The sequence below is a fragment of the Pelobates fuscus genome, chromosome 4 (genome assembly GCF_036172605.1).
Source record: "Pelobates fuscus isolate aPelFus1 chromosome 4, aPelFus1.pri, whole genome shotgun sequence".
In the NCBI taxonomy this organism is placed as follows: Eukaryota; Metazoa; Chordata; class Amphibia; order Anura; family Pelobatidae; genus Pelobates; species Pelobates fuscus.
The window spans coordinates 197,029,167-197,051,275 of NC_086320.1; the positions used below are offsets into that span (position 1 = coordinate 197,029,167).

General features: G+C 38.3%; 1 pseudogene; it reads right to left on the reverse strand.

Annotated features, from left to right (window-relative positions):
* Positions 1-20,793: 20,793 nt before the first annotated feature.
* Positions 20,794-21,683, reverse strand: LOC134607960 (serine/threonine-protein phosphatase 6 catalytic subunit-like; annotated as a pseudogene).
* Positions 21,684-22,109: the final 426 nt, after the last annotated feature.

The following is a 22,109-nucleotide window of genomic DNA, read 5'->3' on the forward strand; positions in this document are numbered from 1 at the left end:
GTGTGCTACGACTGTAAAATACTTTGTATGTTGCTCAGCTATGTTGGCTGAGTACAGCAATACCCCCATATGTACATTTGCCAGGTATATGTGGACATTGGAGGGGCACATTTGGGACATAGCCATTCCAGTTTTTTTCAAACTTTTAATTTTTGCGCTCTGCCCATGTCCCATTTTAGAGTATTTTACCAGGCTATATAAACCAAATACCCCATAAATCTATACCATTTCTTAAAGATGACATCCCAGGGTATTTCAAAAGGCATATTTTGAACCTTAGCATGGGATAATTTTTCTGCTAGCTTGTACAAAGTGTAGTGGTAATAAGCATTTGTTCTGCCTTTTTGACACACAAAGTGAGTTTGCGCAGTATATTTTGCAAACCTTATGTGTGCTATGACTGTATAATACTTCATATGTTGCTCAGCTATGTTGTTTGAGTACAGCAATACCCCCGTATGTACCTTTGCCAGGTATATGTGAATGTTGAAGGGGCACATTTGAGACGCAGCCATTCAGTTTTTTTCTAACTTTGAAGTTGTACGCTGTGTCCATGTTACATTTAGGAGTAGTTTAGATGGTTGGTTATTGAAACTTCCCCCCAAACAGATACTATTTATTAAAGAATACACCCTGGGGTAATTCAAAAGGCATATTTTGAACCTTAGCGTGGGATCATTTTTTCTCTAGTTTGTTCCAGGTGTAGTGGTAATGAGTATTTTTTAATGTATTTTTTCCTTTTTTTAAACTTTTTTAACTTTTAGTTAGTTTGTAAACTTTTGTTTTGCTTATTATTTTTTTAAAACTTTCTAAACTTTCTTAAAACTTTTTTTTACAGATTTAACATTTTTCTAAGCTTTTTTTACCGTTAACCCCTACCTAGCAGTAAGCAGTACTAAGCGTAAATTCCCCATTTGCCCATAACTCCCACCCACCCCAGCAAAATATATAATTATAAAATATTTAAATTAATTAATTTAATAAATTGAACCCCTGAGAGTTAATAAATAAATAAAAGTTAATCCTCAGGGGTTAAAACAAATTAGATCACAGTATAATACTGTGATCTGTATTTTGATCACTGTAGGCAGTGATCGACTGGCAGGGAAGGGGTTAATTTTTATTTGGACTGGGTAAAGGCGGGTGTCTTTTTTAAATTTTTAACTTTTTAAAGCTTATTTTAAAACTTTTTTTAACGTTAACCCCTAGTTAGCCTAACTCAAAATCCCCAAATTCCCCACTAACTTCCACCCACCCAAGTTAGCTAAATATATAATTTTAAAATATTTAAATTAATTAATAAAATAAATTTAACCCTTGAGGGTTAAAACAAATAATAATTAACCCTCAGGGGTTAAAAAATAAAATCAGATGACAGTAAAATGTAATCCCTGCCAATTGATCACTGTAGACAGTGATCAATTGGCAGGGAAGGGGTTATTTTTTTTATTAAAATGGGTAAAGGGGGTGGGATTTTATTAAAACTTTATTTTTTTTACACAGGGGGCAGGATCAGCACTGATCGGTCTCCCTGCACTTCATAGTGAACACGGAAGTGCAGGGAGGCGGAAGGTGAGTATACATAGCACATGTGCTGGGACAGCCCGATCCGGTGCTCTTGGTCTGCCTCTAATGCGGAGCACCATTAACCCCGCGATCGCCGTGATCGCCGCGATCGCCGCGATCTGGGGTTAATTTTACCGCGTGACGGACGAGGTCCGTCACCCGTCGTTAAGGGTATCCCCAGGATGACGGACCTCGCCCGTCACCCGTCCTGAAGGAGTTAAGGACTGAGCCAAATGTACACATTGTGATCAAAACAAAACGTAAACAAAACCTATATTTCTGTTCAGGCGTAATTCGCCTCTTTCATATTATGTGCACCCACACTTATTATATATCATTTTATTCAGAGAAAACAGGGCTTTCATTTAACAACAAATATTTAGGTATGAAACATAATTTAATATGAATAAAATGTAAAAAAATGGGAGAAAATAGGAATTTTTAAAAAAATATTTTAGTTCTACATGACATTTTAACTGTGAATGTCATAATACTGTTTGCTTTTTACTGCAATAAAATATACATATTTGTATTCAGTGATGTCTCACGTGTAAAACAGTACCCCCTATGTACAGGTTTTATGATGTCCTAATGTGTTTTACACCCACCTCCTATAGAATGTAAGCTCGATCGAGCAGTGTTCTCTTCAACCTATTGTTCCTGTAAGTTTATTTGTAATTGTCCTATCTATAGTTAAATCCCTTCTCACAATATTGTAAAGCGCTACAGAATCTGTTGGCGCTATATAAACTGCAATAATAATAATAATAATAATGGGAAGTTACACGGTCACTTGGTTACGTTGCCTTTGAGACCGTATGGTAGCACAGGAATGAGAATTACCCCAATGATGACATACCATTTGCAATAGTAGACAACCCACCACGGTATTGCAAATGGGATATGTTCAGTCTTTGTTAGTAGCCACTTAGGCAGAAACACTGGCCAAAGTTAGCATTAATATTTGTTTGTGTGTGAAAAATGCAAAAAAACTATTTGAAGGCCAATTTTGGCCAGTGTTTGTGACTAAGTGGATACTAAAAAAGACTGTACATAACCCATTTGCAATACCTTGGGTTGTCTACTATTGCAAATGGTATGCCATCATTGGGGTAATTATTATTCCTGGGCTACCATATGGTCTCAAAGGCAATGTATCCAATTTGGCGAATTTCAATGTGAAAAGACTGAAATGCAAGCCTTATATTTGACTCTGTAAATTTTGAAAACACCATAAAACCTGTACATGAGGGGTACTGTTATACTCGGGAGCACTGACGTACATATCGCGGTCGACCGGGTATGTACGCCAGTTTGCCAGGCTCTTCTCCTGGGGGGGCCCAGGAGCTGGCCACCTCAGGGCCCCCCGAGGCTGGCAGTGGTGTTACATGGCGGGAGTGCGAGGGAGCATTCTCCCCTGAGCGCTCTCTGCCCAGCTCTCTCTCGTGCACCGCAGTGATGACGTCATCAGTAAGTGGCGCGCATGGGAGCTGAACAGGAGGATCAGTGCTCCCTCACCTCCTGCAGTGACCGGCCACTGGGCAGCCCCACTGGACCCCAGGGAAAGGTGGAATCCCCTCAGCACTCCCAAAGGTAGTGAGTCTGGGGGATTAAATAAAAAAAAAATGAGGATCAGTGCTCCCTCACCGCCTGCAGTGACCGGCCACTGGGCAGCCCCACTGGACCCCAGGGAAAGGTGGAATCCCCTCAGCACTCCCAAAGGTAGTGAGTCTGGGGGATTACATTAAAAAAATGTGTGTGTCTGTTACTGAGTGTGTTAGTTGTGTGTTTGCGTGTCTGTTATTGAGTGTGTCTGCTAATGAGTTTCAGTGAGTGTGTTAGTTGTGTGTGTTAGTTGTGTGTTAGTTTGTGTGTGTCTGTTATTGAGTGTCTGTCTGCTAGTGAGGGTCAGTGTGTGTGTGTTAGTGTGTGTCAGCGAGTGTTACTGTGTGTGTCTGTTACTGAGTGAGTTAGTTTGTGTGTGTCTGTTAGTATGTGTCTGTTGGTGAGCCTGTTTGGTGTCTGTTAGTGAGTGAGTGTGTTTGTCAGTGAGAGTGTATGTTTTGTAAGTGAGTGTATATGTCTGTCTGTCTGTCAGTGAGTGTGTATGTATGTCTGTCACTGAGTGTGTGTCTGTCAGTAAATGTGTGTTTGTTAGCAAGTGTGTATGCGTCTGTTCGTGAGAGTGTGTGTGGTTAAAACCCCTTCAGCACTTACCTTTCTCCATGGCCCAGGAGGGCTGGAAACGAAAGAGGGGGACTCCCAAGAGAATCTTCACACCGCGATCGCTGTGGAATCGCTGGCAACTGGGTAAGTAGAAAGGACGGCGGGGACATAGCAACCCCGCCGTCCTTAAGGGGGTTAAACACAAGGAGGTGTAACAAAACACTCCAAGCACCATAATCACTATAATGTGATGTAGTGGTTATGGTCCAAGGAGTATCCTGGAACCAGTGGCAGACTGGATGTAAAAATATTGTTTGCCAAGTGGAAAAAGGTACCATTAAAATGTATGTAACAACTAAAAAAAATTATATTTAATTCACAGTGTACATATATTGTACATATTACTGACAGTATCCAGTAGATACTAAATGTAAATACAGATTGTTATAATTTAATTTAAACCATTTTTTTTTATGCTTTCAAAAAATAGTGTATATATATATATATATATATATTTTTTTTTTTTAATGTAATTTATTTAGCATCTTCACAGCAATCCACAAAAATATGAAAGTACAGCAATTGCCACTTCAAGATTTTGTATGATGATTTGTAGACTGGGGGTCCCTGTATACCTGGATGGGTGGAAGGTGTTGTATGATGATTTATATAATAATAATGACATTATATAGCTGGGGGGAGGTGGGGTTGGACACCTGGATGGGAGGGGGGGCGCTGTGTGATACTTTATAAAATAATAATACAAATTTATGGCTGGGATGAGCCCTGTATAGGCACCCCCATCCAGGTATGCAGGGCCCCCATGCCATATAATTTTATTATTATTATATAAATCATCACACAGCACTCCCTCATCCAGGTATACAGCCTGGATGGGAGCACTGTACATCAGGCTGCACATTTTGAGATTGAACTGTGGCTTGTGGGGACATCTGAAGTGAGAGACTGACCTCCACAATTGCCCACATTCCAAAGGAATGTGTCACCGCAGTCTTTCCTCCATTGTGGTGCGTCTCCGTATAAGACGTCATGGTCACACTATAGGTGCAGGGCAGGGGAGGAGCAAGTCCAACACTATGCGGTGATGCCAATCGTCGCATAATGGAATTAAAAAACGCACGTGATGCTTTCAGAAATTGTTGCGGGCTTAAGGGACAGCTGCTTTCGGCCCCCCAGCTGCCCCTTTTGCCTCGTTGTCACATTAAAGAAGGCCATTTTTTAACATTGTTGTTTAAGGGGTCCCACTTTATCAGTGGACTTCATCCATGGAAATATGGACCAACATAGCATAGCCTGAAGGACGCCGAGGGTGAAATTGGTGATCAAAAGTAGGTAAAAGATTTCCCCCTAGGCTAGGGCTGTCCACATATGGCCTGCAGAATTTTGTCCATTGGGTGGTTGTGGACTCATGAGGGCTCTTAGATGAGGGGCCCTTTAATGGCGCACTGAACAAGTCCTTTTGACTTCCAGGAGGAAGTGAGTTCAGGTCACTTCCTCCCATTTGTTGAGAGTCGTTCAAGCAGGCATAAGCAGACACATACACACAGGATGAAGGAGGGATGCCTTGAACTTTAGACTCCCATCAGGTTTGGCCAGCTAGCACCCACTGGAGCCCAGGGAACCACCCTCTTGCACTCAAAATGTAAGGAAGCAAGAGGGTGGCTAAAACTATCAATTGTTATTTATATGTGTGTGTATATGTGTATGTACATCTGTGTGTGTCAGTGTGTATGTGTACATGTGCCTGTGTGTATCTGAGTGTTTGTGTGCATATCTTTGTCATTGTCTGTATCATTGTGTATTATTATTATTATTATTATTATTATTATTATTATTATTATTATTTATAGGCCAACTGATTCCACAATTCTGTACAATGGGAGGACTAACAGACAAATATTTGTTTAAAAAAAGTTGAATGCACAGAAATAGTGGGTGCAGTTGAGGACCCTTCTTATACAAGCGTACATTGATGAGGGAGTGGGGTAACATGACACAAAAGGTAATAGGAGGATATATTTTGTGTTTCTGCATGTGTGTCAGTGTGTAACTGTGTATACATACCGGTGTGTCTGTTTGTATCTCAGAGTGTACAAATATCTGTGTCAGTATGTGCATCTCTATATGTGTAAGTGTGTATGTGTACCTGTGTGTATCTGATTATGTGACTATCTATGTCAGTGTGTGTTTGTGTGTATCCGTGTTTGTGACAGTGCATACAACCCAGCTTTCAAATGCCAACACTGCACATAAATATACCCCTGCATTCAAACACCAACTTTGCACACAAATGCACCCATTTATTTAAATGCCAACACTGTACAATATACTCCTGCAATCAAACACCATCAATGCACACAATCACAACACAACATTGAAATATCAACATTACAACACTACAAATACCAACACATACAAATGCACATTTGTATACATTTAAACAGAAACACTATATGCAAACACATCCCTACATTAAAATGCACACACAAACACACCACTGCATTCACCTATACTATGCACAGATTCATGCATTCCAATTTTAAGGCTACACACAAACAAAATGCTGCATTCAAATGCCAATACTACACACTGTATTCCAAGCTAGCTAGAGCTCCCGTAATCTCTCCTTTCTCCCTTCTCCTTCCTCTCCTGGCTGCCAGATTTTAGTGCTAGTGGTGTTAATTTAGAGCAATTGTTAATGTTACCATTCTAGTTATGACACATGTTCACATTTTGCTAAACAATAGTTAAATTTTGATTGACCCAATTTGTATAGCTATGTCAAATTCAATTTCAGAATTATCTTTGAATGTATTTACCATATTAGCAATTCAGAAAATTGTAGTGTTCATGCAAGACAATTGAATATGAAAAATACAATATAAGACACTTATGTTAGCCTAAAATTTGCAATTTTCTTGGGAATTCACAACAATTTAATCTTTAGTAATATACGCAGTCAGGGATCTTCACTAAACTCCTAACGCTAGAAAATTAAAAGTTTAACTGCACAGCTGAAGCTTAAGCAGCCAAGTTGGGCCTTCACCTAAGTTTAAAAAAAATTCAAATGAGCTATATTTGCCATAATTTTGCCATTTAGGTTTTAATCGGCTAGAATTTGGACAAGCTAAGACATAAGTACACATGTATTCTAGTTTAATGTTATTTTAAGTGTCACAATATGTGATCATTTTTTTTTTAAATTAATTTAGCTATTTTAATATATCATTTAAATATATTCCTGTTTATATTAAATTTATATAGTTCTATGCTAGTGGGGTTTCTCTACAACAATAGTATTTATTATTAAACTGTGTTTGTTATCACTTGATTCCAGGAAACGGATTGCCTACTTTTTTAATTTATCATAAAAAAAAAGCTATAGAGATATTCCAAATGGTAGAGGTAAAATGTATCAAGTCGTATTCTTTAAGCTATAAAATAAATTCAAACAATATTTTCCAATTTTTGAAACAATATTGTACTAATAGCTGTCAGCAGATTTCCCTGTACTAATCATTATACAGTATTGTCCAAGATTGATGTGATGTCTTGAAGTGTTTCCATTGAGTTATTTAGGAAATTATGTTACAAGGACAAAAAGGATGACATATATATTACCTCGCAGGGAACTTTGGTGTGATGTAGCACACATGATAAAATTATTAAGTATACGTTTCAGCATTACAAGCACATTTGAATTGTAAGCCGGAAAATAATATATTTATAACAGCAAAATTATATATTATATATTCATTTTTATGAAGTGCCAGCAAGTGTAAGGCTATAAAACAATTGAATGACAAATAGTTATTGTGAATGCAAACAAGAGGCTAAGGCCCTAGTCAAAATGAGTTTACAATCTAGATAAAGTGGGGTATAAAACCAAAAGTGTGGTGTGTGTGTGTGTGTTATTCAATTCTTAAATGTATGCTTCATTCCCAGGACATGATTAAAGATCCGAGAATGTTTTTATTGTTGTTATTTTTACAATTAACATTTAATCTGTTTCCTTTCATGAAACAAATTTATAAAGGAACTGAGGTGGAAGCAAACATTATTGCACAACAATATAGCTACAAGACATTGATATACATGCCAGATAATATCAAAGCAGTCTGCTCAACTTTTATTTGGTTTTAAATTAGTATTACACATTGGAGCTAATTTAGATTCTCAAAACATGTTTGAAAATGTTCATTGGCTAATGTTATAGCTAGAATATTAATATCAAGATGTTAATTTTACTTCAATACATTTTATAAAATGCAGGCACAAATTCTGGAGCCATTATGACAAATAAATTAATAAACTTATCAATGTAAATAAAAGAAAGGCTAGAAAAAATTCACACGTGAAAATTAAATCATCCTGAGAATTCACAGCAAACTTTAGCACGGTTATTTCTTAAAATCCAAATGACCCTGTACTGAATGATGCAAGACCAATCGGCTTCATACAGGGCACTTGGACTGCAAAATCGGAACATTGTTTACATTCTTCCACAATGTCCCAATTCAGCAATTCAGGTCCCAAATGGGGCCTGAATTTGGCCTGCATTTCAGACTGAATGATGCCAGCCTCCTGAAATCCAGACCAAATGCTTTAAATCTGTGTCCTGAGACTTAAATTCTGCACTATTAAATATTTAGTAGACATGTCCCCACCTGCCACATGCTGGTTGGTGCAAAGAAAGGTTTTAAACCTCCATTATATAAATATTGTATAAATATTGGGGCCTTATTGATCCCGTAGGCTTTTATTTTTTTTTTATTACTTTTTAATGTGCTAGCTGGCTAGAAAGTGTTTGCAAGACCTCCACATACTTAATCTTCAGATTGCCAAGGGTATTTAACAAGGAAGCAGACACATATTATTTAACATTATTGTCTGCTTGCATGAAAGCAAGTGAACAATAATTTGTGACAAATCAAAATTATAAAACAAATTATAGGTGCGCAACCATAAGTAGCTTAGTGTTCCCAATAAAGAGGAAACAGTCCCAGTATCTGTAAGTGTTATCAATTACACTGTAAAATAGTGAAAAAGAATCATATACAGTGCCTTGCAAAAGTATTCATCCCCCTTGACTTTTTACCTATTGTGTTACATTACAGCTTTAAGTTCAATGTTTTTTTAATCTGAATTTTATGTGATGGATCAGAACACAATAGTCTAAGTTGGTGAAGTGAAATGATAAAAATATTTTTTAGAAATAGAAAACAGAAAATTGGCATGTGCGTATGTATTCACCCCCTTTGTTATGAAGCCCATAAAAAGCTCTGGTGCAACCAATTACCTTCAGAAGTCACATAATTAGTGAAATGATGTCCACCTGTGTGCAATCTAAGTGTCACATGATCTGTCATTACATATAAACACCTTTTTTGAAAGGCCCCAGAGGCTGCAACACCTAAGCAAGATGCACCACTAACCAAACACTACCATGAAGACCAAGGAACTCTCCATACAAGTAAGGGACAATGTTGTTGAGAAGTATAAGACAGAGTTAAGTTATAAAAAATATCCAAATCTTTGATGATCCCCAGGAGCAACATCAAATCTATCATAACCAAATGGAAAGAACATAGCACAACAGCAAACCTGCCAAGAGACGGCCACCCACCAAAACTCACGGACCGGGCAAGGAGGGCATTAGTCAGAGAGGCAGCACAGAGACCTAAGGTAACCCTGGAGGTAATTTCTGGCACAAACCCAACACATCTCATCACCCAAAGAACACCATCCCCACAGTGAAACATGGTGGTGGCAGCATCATGCTGTGGGGATGTTTTTCAGCAGCCAGGACTAGGAAACTGGTTAGAGTTGAGGGAAAGATGGATGGTGCTAAATACAGGGATATTCTTGAGCAAAACCTGTACCACTCTGTGCGTGATTTGGGGCTAGGACGGAGGTTGACCTTCCAGCAGGACAATGACCCCAAACACACTGCTAAAGCAACACTTGAGTGGTTTAAGGGGAAACATGTAAATGTGTTGGAAAGGCCTAGTCAAAGCCCAGACCTCAATCCAATAGAAAATCTGTGGTAAGACTTAAAGATTGTTGTTCACAAGCGCAAACCATCCAACTTGAAGGAGCTGGAGCAGTTTTGCAAGGAGGAATGGACAAAAATCCCAGTGGTAAGATGTGGTAAGATGTGGAAAGCTCATAGAGACTTATCCAAAGCAACTTGGAGCTGTGATTGCTGCAAAAGGTGGCGCTACAAAGTATTGACTTTAGGGGGTGAATAGTTATGCACATTGACTTTTTTCTGTTATTTTGTCCTATTTGTTGTTTGCTTCACAATAAAAAAAAAAAAAAAAATATCCAAAGTTGTGGGCATGTTCTGTAAATTAAATGATGCAAACTATTCCTCAAACAATTCATGTTAATTCTAGGTTGTGAGGCAACAAAACACAAAAAATGCCAAGGGCGGTGAATACTTTTGCAAGGCACTGTAAAATATACCGGCTTTACAATGATGTTCTTATTGATCTAAAACACATAAAAATCTAAATAAACTCATAGTGCAGCAATGTAGAATAATATAGTGATATATAGAGAGCATTGACAAAATCAAACTCTCAAATACGGAGTGCTAAAAGCACCACTCCTGACTATAAAGCCTAGGAAGGATCAGACCCACATGTGCGTTGGATCTGAATGGGGATATAGTGTAGACTCACCACCAGCTGAACAGTGTATCCAATGCTTTATTCTGGTAAAAACAGTAAAAACGTATAGGTCCGTCTCACAGTGTATCAGCAGACAAAGTATTTAGTTAGCTAAGATGCGGTCTGAGTGCGATCTCTCTTCCCAGCTGATCTCCGACTCCACTGCACCGTCAACTTCCGTGTTCAGCACTCTATGAGTTTTGCCCCACCTCTCAGGACTTTCTCAAGCATGTAGTAAGTCCTCCCATTCCACTCCTCTTTATAGCATAACGTCAGTCACTGATATCACCTCTTGAGGGTAAATATCCACATAAAGTCCACATGAAACGCTATATATCTTGTGGATAAGCTTACTAAAACCAATAAATGAGCAATCACAAATAGGGAAAGAGAAACATAGGAACAGCATATAGAGAGTAAATATCCTAAAGGAATCATTTAAAATACCAAATAAATACATACAAATCTTAATATTTAAAAAAAGGAAAAGAAAACATGCATATTAAAAGGACATTGCTATATATAGACATTCCTACAAAACCATAACACACAGACTCCTCTATGACCCATAAGAAGATACATAAAAAGTAGAAAATATAAAAGAAATCCCAATCCAATCACTAGGGGCAGCAAATAATTTAAAATTGAAACATTTATTTAAAAATTGCAGTAATGTAAGGAACCCAAATCCATTATAGCTTGGTCTAATAGAGAAAGAAGTTACATAGTCAGTAATGAACAATGAGGTTAAAACTATAAAACATTGAATAATTCAAAATCTGTGTTTAAACCTGATGGGGCCAAAAAATAAAAACCCACTTCATTTCCTCCTGACCTATTTTTTTTTAAAATAAAATCCCCCCTTTTCCAATCTTTAGAAACTTTCTAAATACCTATAAATTCCAGCTTGTTCAGGTCCTGATTATGTACTTTTTTTAAATGGTCCGAGACACTATGACTTTCAACTTCTTTTCTAATATTATAAAGATGTTCACATATTCTTATATTTAAGGGGCGTGTTGCCCTACCTATATTTTGTAACTTATAGGGACATTGTAACAAATAGATCACATTGTTACTATGACAAGTGATATGTTCTCCATGATCATATTCCTTAAGAGTTTTTTCAAACTGAAACTTGTGATATATACCATTACCGATTTGGTGTGTATTTCTGCATCCAAAACACAGCTTGAATCGGTAAAAACCCATAAGTTCACCAAAGTAGCTCCTATTAGGGTGTTTGGGTGTGTCTTTAAGGAAGCTCAAACTCGGAGCTCCCCTAAAAGTAATATTAGGTCTTTCTGGCAACAACTCGTTTAAGTCCCTATCAGCTTTCAAAATAGGCCAATATTTATATATAGTGCGTTTAATAAATCTATGTTCAGAATTATAATCAAAGACTAGAACATTATCAAAACTCCTTGGGTACCCAGGACTGTCCTTCTCTAATAATTTGGACTGGGTCATATATTTTACCTCACTCAGCGCCTTATTTAGAATATCCTCAGGGTATTCATTTTCCCTAAATTTGTTCAATAGGTCCTCTGCCTGTTGTTTGAATACAGTTTCCTCAGTACAGCTGTGTCTCAATCTAAGCAACTGTCCCTTTGGAATATTGTTAAGCCATTGGGAGTAATGTCCACTGTTGTATGTGACATACCCATTGGCATCTACCTATTTTTAAAAAGTCATGTCTTTAAGGACCCATCCTCAACATAAATCTTTACATCTAAAAAACCTATCTCCAAGGGGCTAATATTACTGGTTAATTGTATACCCCATGTGTTCTTATTGCTGCACTTTGAGTTTCTTTTGATTTGTATGTGTTTTAGATCACTCAGAACATCATTGTAAAGCCAGTGTAAGCATATTTTATTGATAACACTTACAGACACTGGGACGGTTTCCTCTTAATTGGGAGCACTAAGCTACTTACTTATATACATGTTTACATGTTTACACTGTGTTTTAAATTTGGTAACCCACCTATAATTTTGATTTGTCACTTTTTGGGAATCTTCATATCAGGATTCAATATAGGTTGTTGCACAAGATTTTAGTTCTACACGGATTTTGGTGTGCGCCAATTTTATTAATTTTATGTTTACTGAACAATAATTTGGTAATGTGCAAAAATGAGCAAAACCATAATATTTATTGCAGTAATGCTGACAAACCAGGGTAGTTTGCAGAAAGACCAAGTTATATTTGGCGGCTCTCCAAATATTAAGGACATTAACCCATTAAGGATTAATATGTACATATATGCCATAGCAAACCAGTCTTTAAGGATCCTATATCAAAATGTGATATCCTTATAGTTTAATGTATCCAGGGTTGTATATAACGGTAAAATAAGCTGGATATTGCATACTAGTGTAGGATTTTTAGCCACTGGTTTGCAAACCTTGAGAGGTTATGAATATGGTCCTTAAGGGGTTAAGAAACCCTAATTCGTTCAAACAAAATTCCACTACTTTCTTGATAGTAGATCTCTATAGAACTGCAGTGTTATTTCAGCATAACACTTGATGATGGCAAAGGGTGTTTAAAGATCAGATTGTGATAAGAGCATTAATTCATTTCACAGTCATACATCTTAAGGGTATATTATTTAAGGTTATCAACAGTGACTTTGCTTTGAAGATTTTTTTTGATTATTAGACTTGTGCATTCAGTTTTAAACAAATTGGAAATAATACAAATTCTGGGCAATCATTGATTGTCTGAAATCTCAAACTCACAAACTCTATATGGATGAATCACAAAACAAACATAACAAAAGACAAAACTGCTTTGTATATTTTCTCAAAATATGATTGATAGGAAAAAGGATGATTGATTGTTAGTGGGCAGTTACTAAATGTTGATTTTATTCTCAGATTAAGTCAGTAGTGAATAATTAAGGAAAAAATGGTAGAGCAGTAAAAAAAAGTCTAAATTTATATATTTGTATAGTATTATTTAATAAATATATAATGTATAAATATAGAAAACATTTTTACTGACTCTACTCTTTTTCCCCTCTGTTAGCTATTTCTTCTCAAATGATCTGTGAATCAAACTACATGAAAATGCACTTTTCAGTGTTCTGCAAAATATATACATAATACTTACATTTTGAAGTAAACTGGTTGGCCCATTTTTATGCCATTTTGGTTTATCTGAATATTTTTTCTCAAAACACCATATGGATGAAACCTAACTCTCTCAATTTTTTTTACATTATTTTTTTATGAATCAATTTGAATAGGCCACATTATATATATATATATATATATATATATATATATATATATATATATATATATATATATATATATATATATATATATAGAAGGCTTTGCCTGTAATTGTGGGAGGCACTTAGTTCCCTATATAAGCCGAGTGAGTCCCTGCTAACCTGTCTTCGACGTTCTCGGAAGTGCTTCAGTGTACTTCCGGTTCACGGATCCGTGACGTCAGTTTCCCGCCCGCCGGCAGCCCGGTTCAAACGCTCTGCTGCGGAATTCGTGAGTAATACTGCTTAGCATCACACGGACGGCAAAAAACGTAAGTTTAGCCCTGACTCTCGCGGGCTCGTGTCTAACTCCGCTCCGTGCAAACTCTCGGTCTGTGTAACACGTTCGGTTACACATTCACCTCGCAATCTCAATTCGCATGTTCAGCCGGGCTGGGTTGTCTTACGTTATCTACATATGTAGCCAGTTCGTTTATACTGTTAAATTTTCATGTATGATTGTCACATTATTGCAGTCAAATAAATAGATAATTGTATTAGCTATGTGTTAAGTTAATTCCTCTTTTTTATCCGGTCTAATATAAACGTACTTCCTTTCTCTAAAGTTTTGGTTCTTAAAGTTACTTAAATGATCCCCTTAAAGGTATAAAAAAAATAAAAAAAATAAAAAGAAATAAACATATAATTAGATGGCTGTTAATATCCTCTTTTTCTGTTAAAGTCCTTACTAGTTCTGACACTACTTGCAAGTGGCCCTTCGCGGTTATACGTATTTGCAGCGTTATTAAAGAGGTAGGCCTCCAATTCACCCAATTCGTTTGTGTGTTTATTTCAGGTAAGCAAGTACTTGACATAAATGGGTCACGTTTCTTTCCCTTTAGTTCCGTTGGTTCCCTTCAGGACAAGCGTTATCCTCCCGTCTTTAGTCAGATATATTAGGTTCAAGTAAGGATTATTCCTTCCTCTACAGTATACCTAGTACGACACTGTCAGCAGGTACGTTTACTTGTGTGCCCCTGGGGGGGGATTAGGACTAGTTGTAAAACTCCCGCCAATTTAGGTATGTTCCCATAGGCCTCTTTGCCTATAAGTTTAGTGGTCCCGCAAGGCATAAAGTCAGCCCTTCCGTTCAGAGGTTCAGGCCTCTCATAGCCACTTGGCAAGTAGTTAGGGCCTCATCTGCCACCAACATAAGCTAGTTAATACAATTTCGCCTGAAGGCACTAATCTAGTAAGCGGGGTCCCTGCGGTAATTTACAGTACTGTACTAATCCAACCTCTCTGCCTCACGCCCTTAGCATGTCCAACGCTTCTGTACTAGAAGACAATCTGTTGATTACCAGCACCCCTCTCAGATCAGGCATGCAGAGAAGGCAACCCATCCCTCCGAGTCCAGCTTCCAGCTATCGGTCCTGGACTATCCCTAAAATCACCGCAGAACTCAAAAAGAGGAATATCCCTTATCCGGCTACAGCCAGGAAAATGAACTTTTTCGTTTGTTGAACTCTACTGAGGATAACGAAAGGCCTGGCCCTAGTTCAGAGGTTAACGTACAAAATAGCCTGGCTGAATTGCACGCCATGATGGCCTCCCTAGTATCCTCAGTAGCTACTATAAATAATAGGTTGGATAATCTGGAGGCTAATAATGTTCCAACAATCCCTGAAGTTCCCGGGCCTGTTGCTCAGCCCGCGCCTAACCCTAGAGGTAACGATAACCCTCTACCAGCTAAAAAAAGCTACTAATGTAATCAATCCTATTCACCTCATACCGCAGACTCTGAGACGTGACATCATAGAGGGCAAGGACGTTAACTTGGCCTCACTACTGATAGCGGCTCAAGACGTTGTAGAGAACAGGGCGTACACGTTTGAGGATCTGTCAGTAGTGATGAAGGCTAGAGATCCTAGACTAAATAGGAAACTTAACATTCCCGAATTTGTCTTGGCATTTGGTCTTTACAGAGACGTGATCTGTACAGCTTTTCCCCTCCGCAGAGAGGAGCTAGACTTACACAAAGTGATAGAGCTAGCTTATAAGTATGGGGGCTTTGCCTTTTACGATTATCACAAGTCATTCTCATCCAGATCAGCCGCATCACTCTCTCAATATAATACAGTCACAGACTGGCGACAGTTAGACACAGAATTATTTCTGATGCATTTTGCAGGTCTCAAAACTCCTTCCTGCGCCATATGCTCATCAGCAGCTCATTCGGTTAATTTCTGTCCCGAAAATGTAGCAATCCCTTCTACCAGTAGCGCCAACTCCGATTATCAGTCCACCTCTACCCAGAGGGAGGTAAGAGACAAATTAGGCAGGCCGATTGTGTTTTTGGGTAAAGCTCAAGTCTGCAATAATTTCAATGCTGGGGGTTGTAGTTATAGTGCCTGTAGGCTGCTACACGTGTGCTCGCTTTGTTTCAGGGCACATGCCAAAACGATGTGCCCTAACAGATTGTACCCTAAAAAGGCTTCCACTCCAATAAACGTACCTAATTTGCAACGTTACCTGTCTAATCATCCTTCTTTACATCTGGTGGAATTTCTCACGACAGGATTCACTCACGGGTTTCACACAGGGTTTGTGTCACTCCCCACAGGTATCTTGGAATGCCCCAACCTACAGTCAGCTCTCACAGACCCAGACACCTTACAAGAACTCTTACAGAAAGAAGTCACCAATGGGTTCATGATAGGCCCTTTTACTACACCACCTTTCTCCTCCTGGAGAACAAACCCACTAGGTATCGCCACAGGGAAGTTTAACAATAAAAAGAGACTAATTATCGACTTTTCTGCACCTCACTCATCTTCTACACCTAGCCTAAATGCACTAATCCCATCAGAAGACTTTTCACTGCAGTACGCCAGAATCGACGATGCCATACAAGCTATCATTAACTCCGGGAAGGCGGCCTGGTTAAGTAAATCAGATATTACTAACGCCTTCAAGTTACTTCCCATTCATCAGTCACTCTGGCATCTGCATGGAGTTAAGTGGCAAGACAGCTACTATTTTGCTACCAGACTTACCTTCGGCTCCAAAAGTAGCCCCAAGTTATTTGACCTATTCGCCGAAACGTTAACCTGGCTACTCCTGAACTTCTGCAGATGTCCAGTTGTCATACACTACTTAGACGACTTCCTCACCATCGAACCACACCAGTGCACTCCACACAGCCATAATCACATGCTCACTCTGTTCAAAGATTTAGGAGTCCCTGTAGCCCAGGACAAAACTGAAGGTCCCAACACGGAGATTACGCTCAATTCTGTCTCCATGCAAGCCAGCCTGCCCCAGGAGAAAGTAGATAGAATTCTTTCTTACATAAACATCTGCATGTCACAAGGCACTTGCACCAGGAAACAGCTACAGTCACTACTCGGTTCACTAAATTTCGCTATGAGAATAATTCCACAGGGCAGGTCTTTCATTTCCAGAATCCTCTCTCTATTGCACGGTCTCCCTGACGACGACTCCACGACACCCATAGACGAATCAGCTACAGCTGATCTAAAAAAGTGGCAGCTGTTCCTATCCTCTTGGAATGGCAGGTCGCTATTTGTTCCCCCCATTTCTGACGATTCCCCAGTACTCTGGACTGACGCGTCAGGTACCATAGGTTATGCGGCCATTTTTGGCGATGAATGGCTATACGACTCTTGGCCGATCGAGACCTCCTCGCTCGAAAATTTCAGTACCACCTCGGCACTTTTCGAGATTTACCCTATCGTAGCAGCAGCACACACGTGGGGTAAAGAGTGGAGGGGGCAGTCAGTCAGATGCTTTTGTGATAACTTAGCTACGTGTAATATCATTAACAAAGGCCGCTCTCAGTCCCTCACGGGTATGAACTTGGTCAGAAGACTGACTTGGCAAGCAGCTAATCTCCAATTCTGCATAACCTGTGTTCACGTCCCAGGTATACAAAATACCGCTGCTGATGCTCTGTCACGCTTTAATTTTCAGGAATTCTTCAGACTGCATCCAACAGCAACCCAGCAACCCAGGGTACCTCCAAAATTCACAGACCTAATAATGCGTTAAGCTCTCTCTTACAACATAGTGGGACGCTCGCTCAGGCAGGTTTATCCCTTAATAAAAGGAAAGCTTGTTTAAAAGATTTGTTCGTGATTACTGTATAATAAATGTTTTTTCCATTGAAACCATGGTTGCATTTACAACTTTTTGCCACTTTTCTCTTAATCTAGCTTACAACACAATCAAACTCTACTTAACAGGAATTCAACACTACATGTTAACCTACGTTCCCAACAAATCTCCATTCCTAGCTTCCTACCCAGTTAAAAGTGTCCTCAAAGGTGTTCAGAAATTATCAGTACACGTACCCACTAAGCGACTTCCCATAGATAGTAAGCTCTTTAAGAATATCTCCGATGTACTCGACATGTCCCCTTTCGAACAAATCAGAAACCTAATTATCAAATCCGCGGCTTACTTAGCCTTTTATGGTTTCTTGAGACTTAGAGAATCTACTGTAGAGAAAGCTTACGACTCCAAGTCATGCCTCCAAAAGAAACACTTAGTTAAAAAACAGGACCACTACATATTATCTATTACTCATACCAAAACGAGCCAAACAGGTCCACCAGTGGAAATTAAATTTTATCCCACATCGACCAAATGGTGTCCTATCCGAGTATTGGATAAACTAGTAGGATCCCAAATTACTTCCAACCCTGATTGCCCACTTCTAGCTATTCAAGGGAAGCCCCTAACCACTAAAAACGTTATGCTTTACATACGCATGTTATTACTCCGGTTGGGACAGAACCCACATTCATTTTTGGGCCATTCATTTCGCATTGGAGCAGCCACAGCTGCCTCAGGTAATCATGTACCAACACACATCATTAAAAATATGGGGAGGTGGAAATCATCTGCATACAACAGATACATCCCCAATCCGGAAAAAGAGATAAGAATGACTTTCTGTGAAATGTCTAAATAATGTATTGCTTAATAAACGCATTTGACTTAATCGCTTCTTATTTTTGCCCTCTTTTACAGGCCTAACCTCACGTCAGTTTCGGCACACCTCAACTGACTTGCTCTTAAAAAAACTGCTTATTTTAAGTTTGCTTTCCTTACGTCCTCGGAATGTGCCATACACAAATAGAAGGCTTTGCCTGTAATTGTGGGAGGCACTTAGTTCCCTATATAAGCCGAGTGAGCCCCTGCTTACCTGTCTTCGACGTTCTCGGAAGTGCCCCTCCCACCGCACCCTCAATTTATTATCATTTTACCTAGGTGGGCCCTCTTTTACAGGCCTAACCTCACGTCAGTTTCGGCACACCTCAACTGACTTGCTCTTAAAAAAACTGCTTATTTTAAGTTTGCTTTCCTTACGTCCTCGGAATGTGCCGTACACAAATATATATATATATATATATATATATATATATATGTATATATATTTATTTTTTAATTTTTTCAATTCTGAATATTTAACTTCTATGTGACTTATATATGTTACATTATTAAAATTCAAGATATCTGGAAGGGAAAATAATCTAAGATCAGCACAGTAATTTTAATATACAAATTCAAAAGCTGCAATATTTTTCACAAGGAATAATGCAGCTTCTGTCAAACTATTTCTTGTTTCTTCGTATTTATATATATATTCACTTTATTTATTCACTTTAAAACATCTGATGAAGGACAATTATTATGCTCCCACGTACTACACTAGGCATAAACAGTCAGTCCATAACTTGCTGCTCCTAAATTTTTTTTCTCCTATGATTAAAAAAAACCCATAGACTAGAGTAACAACAAGAGAGCTTTCCTCTATTGGATGTGTTTGCATTTCCAAAAAGTTTGTTAACTTGTTTTCCCTTGAATATTTACATCATAAGAATGGAAAGTTGGCAAGTCAATGATCAAGGGAATTTTATTTATTTTTTAATTAGCCAACTATATCGATCAGCCATAATCTAGTCCTCGCGTTGTTAAATATATTTCCATTACCTTTCCCCCCCAAAACCTTGCTATAAATCCCATAAATCTCAGCTTACCTTGGGATTGCAGAAGATTATGCCTACTGTGGTTGCATAACAGAGGATAAAACATGCCCCTCATGAAGAACATGGTCTGCATCTTACGGTACATGTAAACAAGTGTTGTACTGCTACTACCCTATTCGAATTCCCTGGACAAATTGCATCAGAGTTAGCAATCACACTGCTTCAGTTCAGTTTGTTCCCTGTGGTCCCAGAGTGCAACACTCAATAAAGCATTGATTTAAAGTCCTGAGGCGCAGTGCAATGAGTTACTATAGTGCAGAGTCCATGATGCACTTGTTACTCACATTCCAGCATTCTGTACGAATGTAGATACACTCAGTAATAATTTTGCCAATTTTCCTAATACAGTCTGTAAAATTACATAACTTTAACCACTCCTGTCGATGCCTTGCTGACCTCTCTGTTATTTATATTTTATTTGTTGACTATCCCATATGATTATTCTAAACATAATATAATTATGTAGGGCTGTCTAATGACACCACAGTAGATATATTGCCCACTAGAAGAGAACAAAATTAAATCATGGACATGAAGAAACAATTACAGTTTTCCTAAAGAATGTTTAGAAACCAGCAACTCAAAACTGTAATTCTATTTTACTCAAACTTTTTCATGCCAATAAAAATGGCAGAACCTCCCCCCAAAGGCGTTAGTCTTATTATAACTATTTGACTAATCCATAAATTTAGCTCTGCTTTGGTGGAATGAAATGGAAGGTTATTGTAACACTGCACTAGCCAGTCCATTTACAGAATGCAAACCTAGAATTCCAAAGTAGTATGTTTTAATTACATACTGGACAACTAGTATATTTCAAACAATTTAGTGTCACAGTGTTGCTGCCCGAATCTATCACATGCTGCTAATAGAAAACCTTAACAGAGACCAGTATAGAATTGTAGGATCTTTTCATCACAAGATTAATAAAGCAATAGACATGTTTGATAATTATATAAAAATAGAAACAACAAAAACAAGGCAAGATGGAGCATTACAGCAGCAAAGTGCTTAAAAAAAATACAAACAAAAATAGTTTTTTAATACAGAATACACAATGAAAAAGACCTCAGAGTAAATAATGAGTGGTGGTTCTGGGAGGAATAACACGCTCTCAATCAGGAACAGCTCAAAAGAGTTTCACTCTCAACACCATAATAGAGGTGATGTTTCCACAGCGTTAACAGTAGTTTGGGGCCAACCAGACTGTCTCATCAAACATGAATTTGTAACCTTCATGGACAAATTGATGAGCTCGGCAAATAAGCTTCAGATTATTGATGTGGATAAACTCATTGGTGACTTTGGCTCCAAATAACCAGCATGCTTCTCTAGGACTGATAGCCCAAGTATCCGCATCCTCCGTATCGGACCATACAAGATCACAAAATGCTCCTTTGTGAGGAATTTCTTGGTTTCGTTCAATGGTCCGGATCTGATCTAGTGTCTTTATGTCTGGAGAGAGTATTCCATGCTACCATAGTATTTGCTCATCTATCAGAGCTGCTACAGCTAGCATATCAAACAGCTTGGTACAGTACCGCCATGCTTTGGCATTTACATATTTTGTTTGCACTCATCATAAAATCCATGCACCTGTATAATTTGTCTGCTCTCATACTTTCCTCCAAGCAATGTAATGTGGTCAAGCCACTTTGCTTTCAGGGCAAGAAGATAGGTAAATGTCTCTAGACTGTAATACCCTCTGTCTACAAAGTCTCCCATAAATATGTAGTTTGTGTCAGGGACCTGTCCTCCTGCCCCAAAGAGCTTGCATAGATCATAAAACTGTCCATATATGTCTTCACAAACTGTAACTGGCATTGACACTGGTTGTACATTTGATTCTTCTAGCAGCAGATGACACACTCAGTCAGATAACCTCTTCAGATCGTTCTCTGGTAGATATTTTCACTGCTGAGCTATTTCCATGTACTTATCCAGGTCCAAGGGTACCATTTTGTACAGGGGGGAATACTCAAGGCCCATATGTTTTAATTACATGTGTGCTTTAGGGATCTGCTGAATGATAAATACCAAGATAAATAAATAATGTTGTTCACAAAACCGTACATTATATGAACAACTTGAAGATATGTTTGAAAAAAGAAACTGAATGTTCATCTTTGTAATGATATAATATTTAAAAAGAATACTGGAATAGCTCGATCCTATACACAAAAAAACAGATATTCCTTTCTGTTGCTCTCCTCCCAACATTAGAAAAAAGAGGGAATATTATAGTAAAGGCCAACAGTAAGCCCTTACTTTATAAGTAACTCATGAAACTTTAATGAGACCTTGGGGCAGAAAAGCAAAAGTTCAACTTTCTTGAAAACTGTAATTCTTGCATTTTGTTCAGCTAGTGCTTCTACACTATCAACT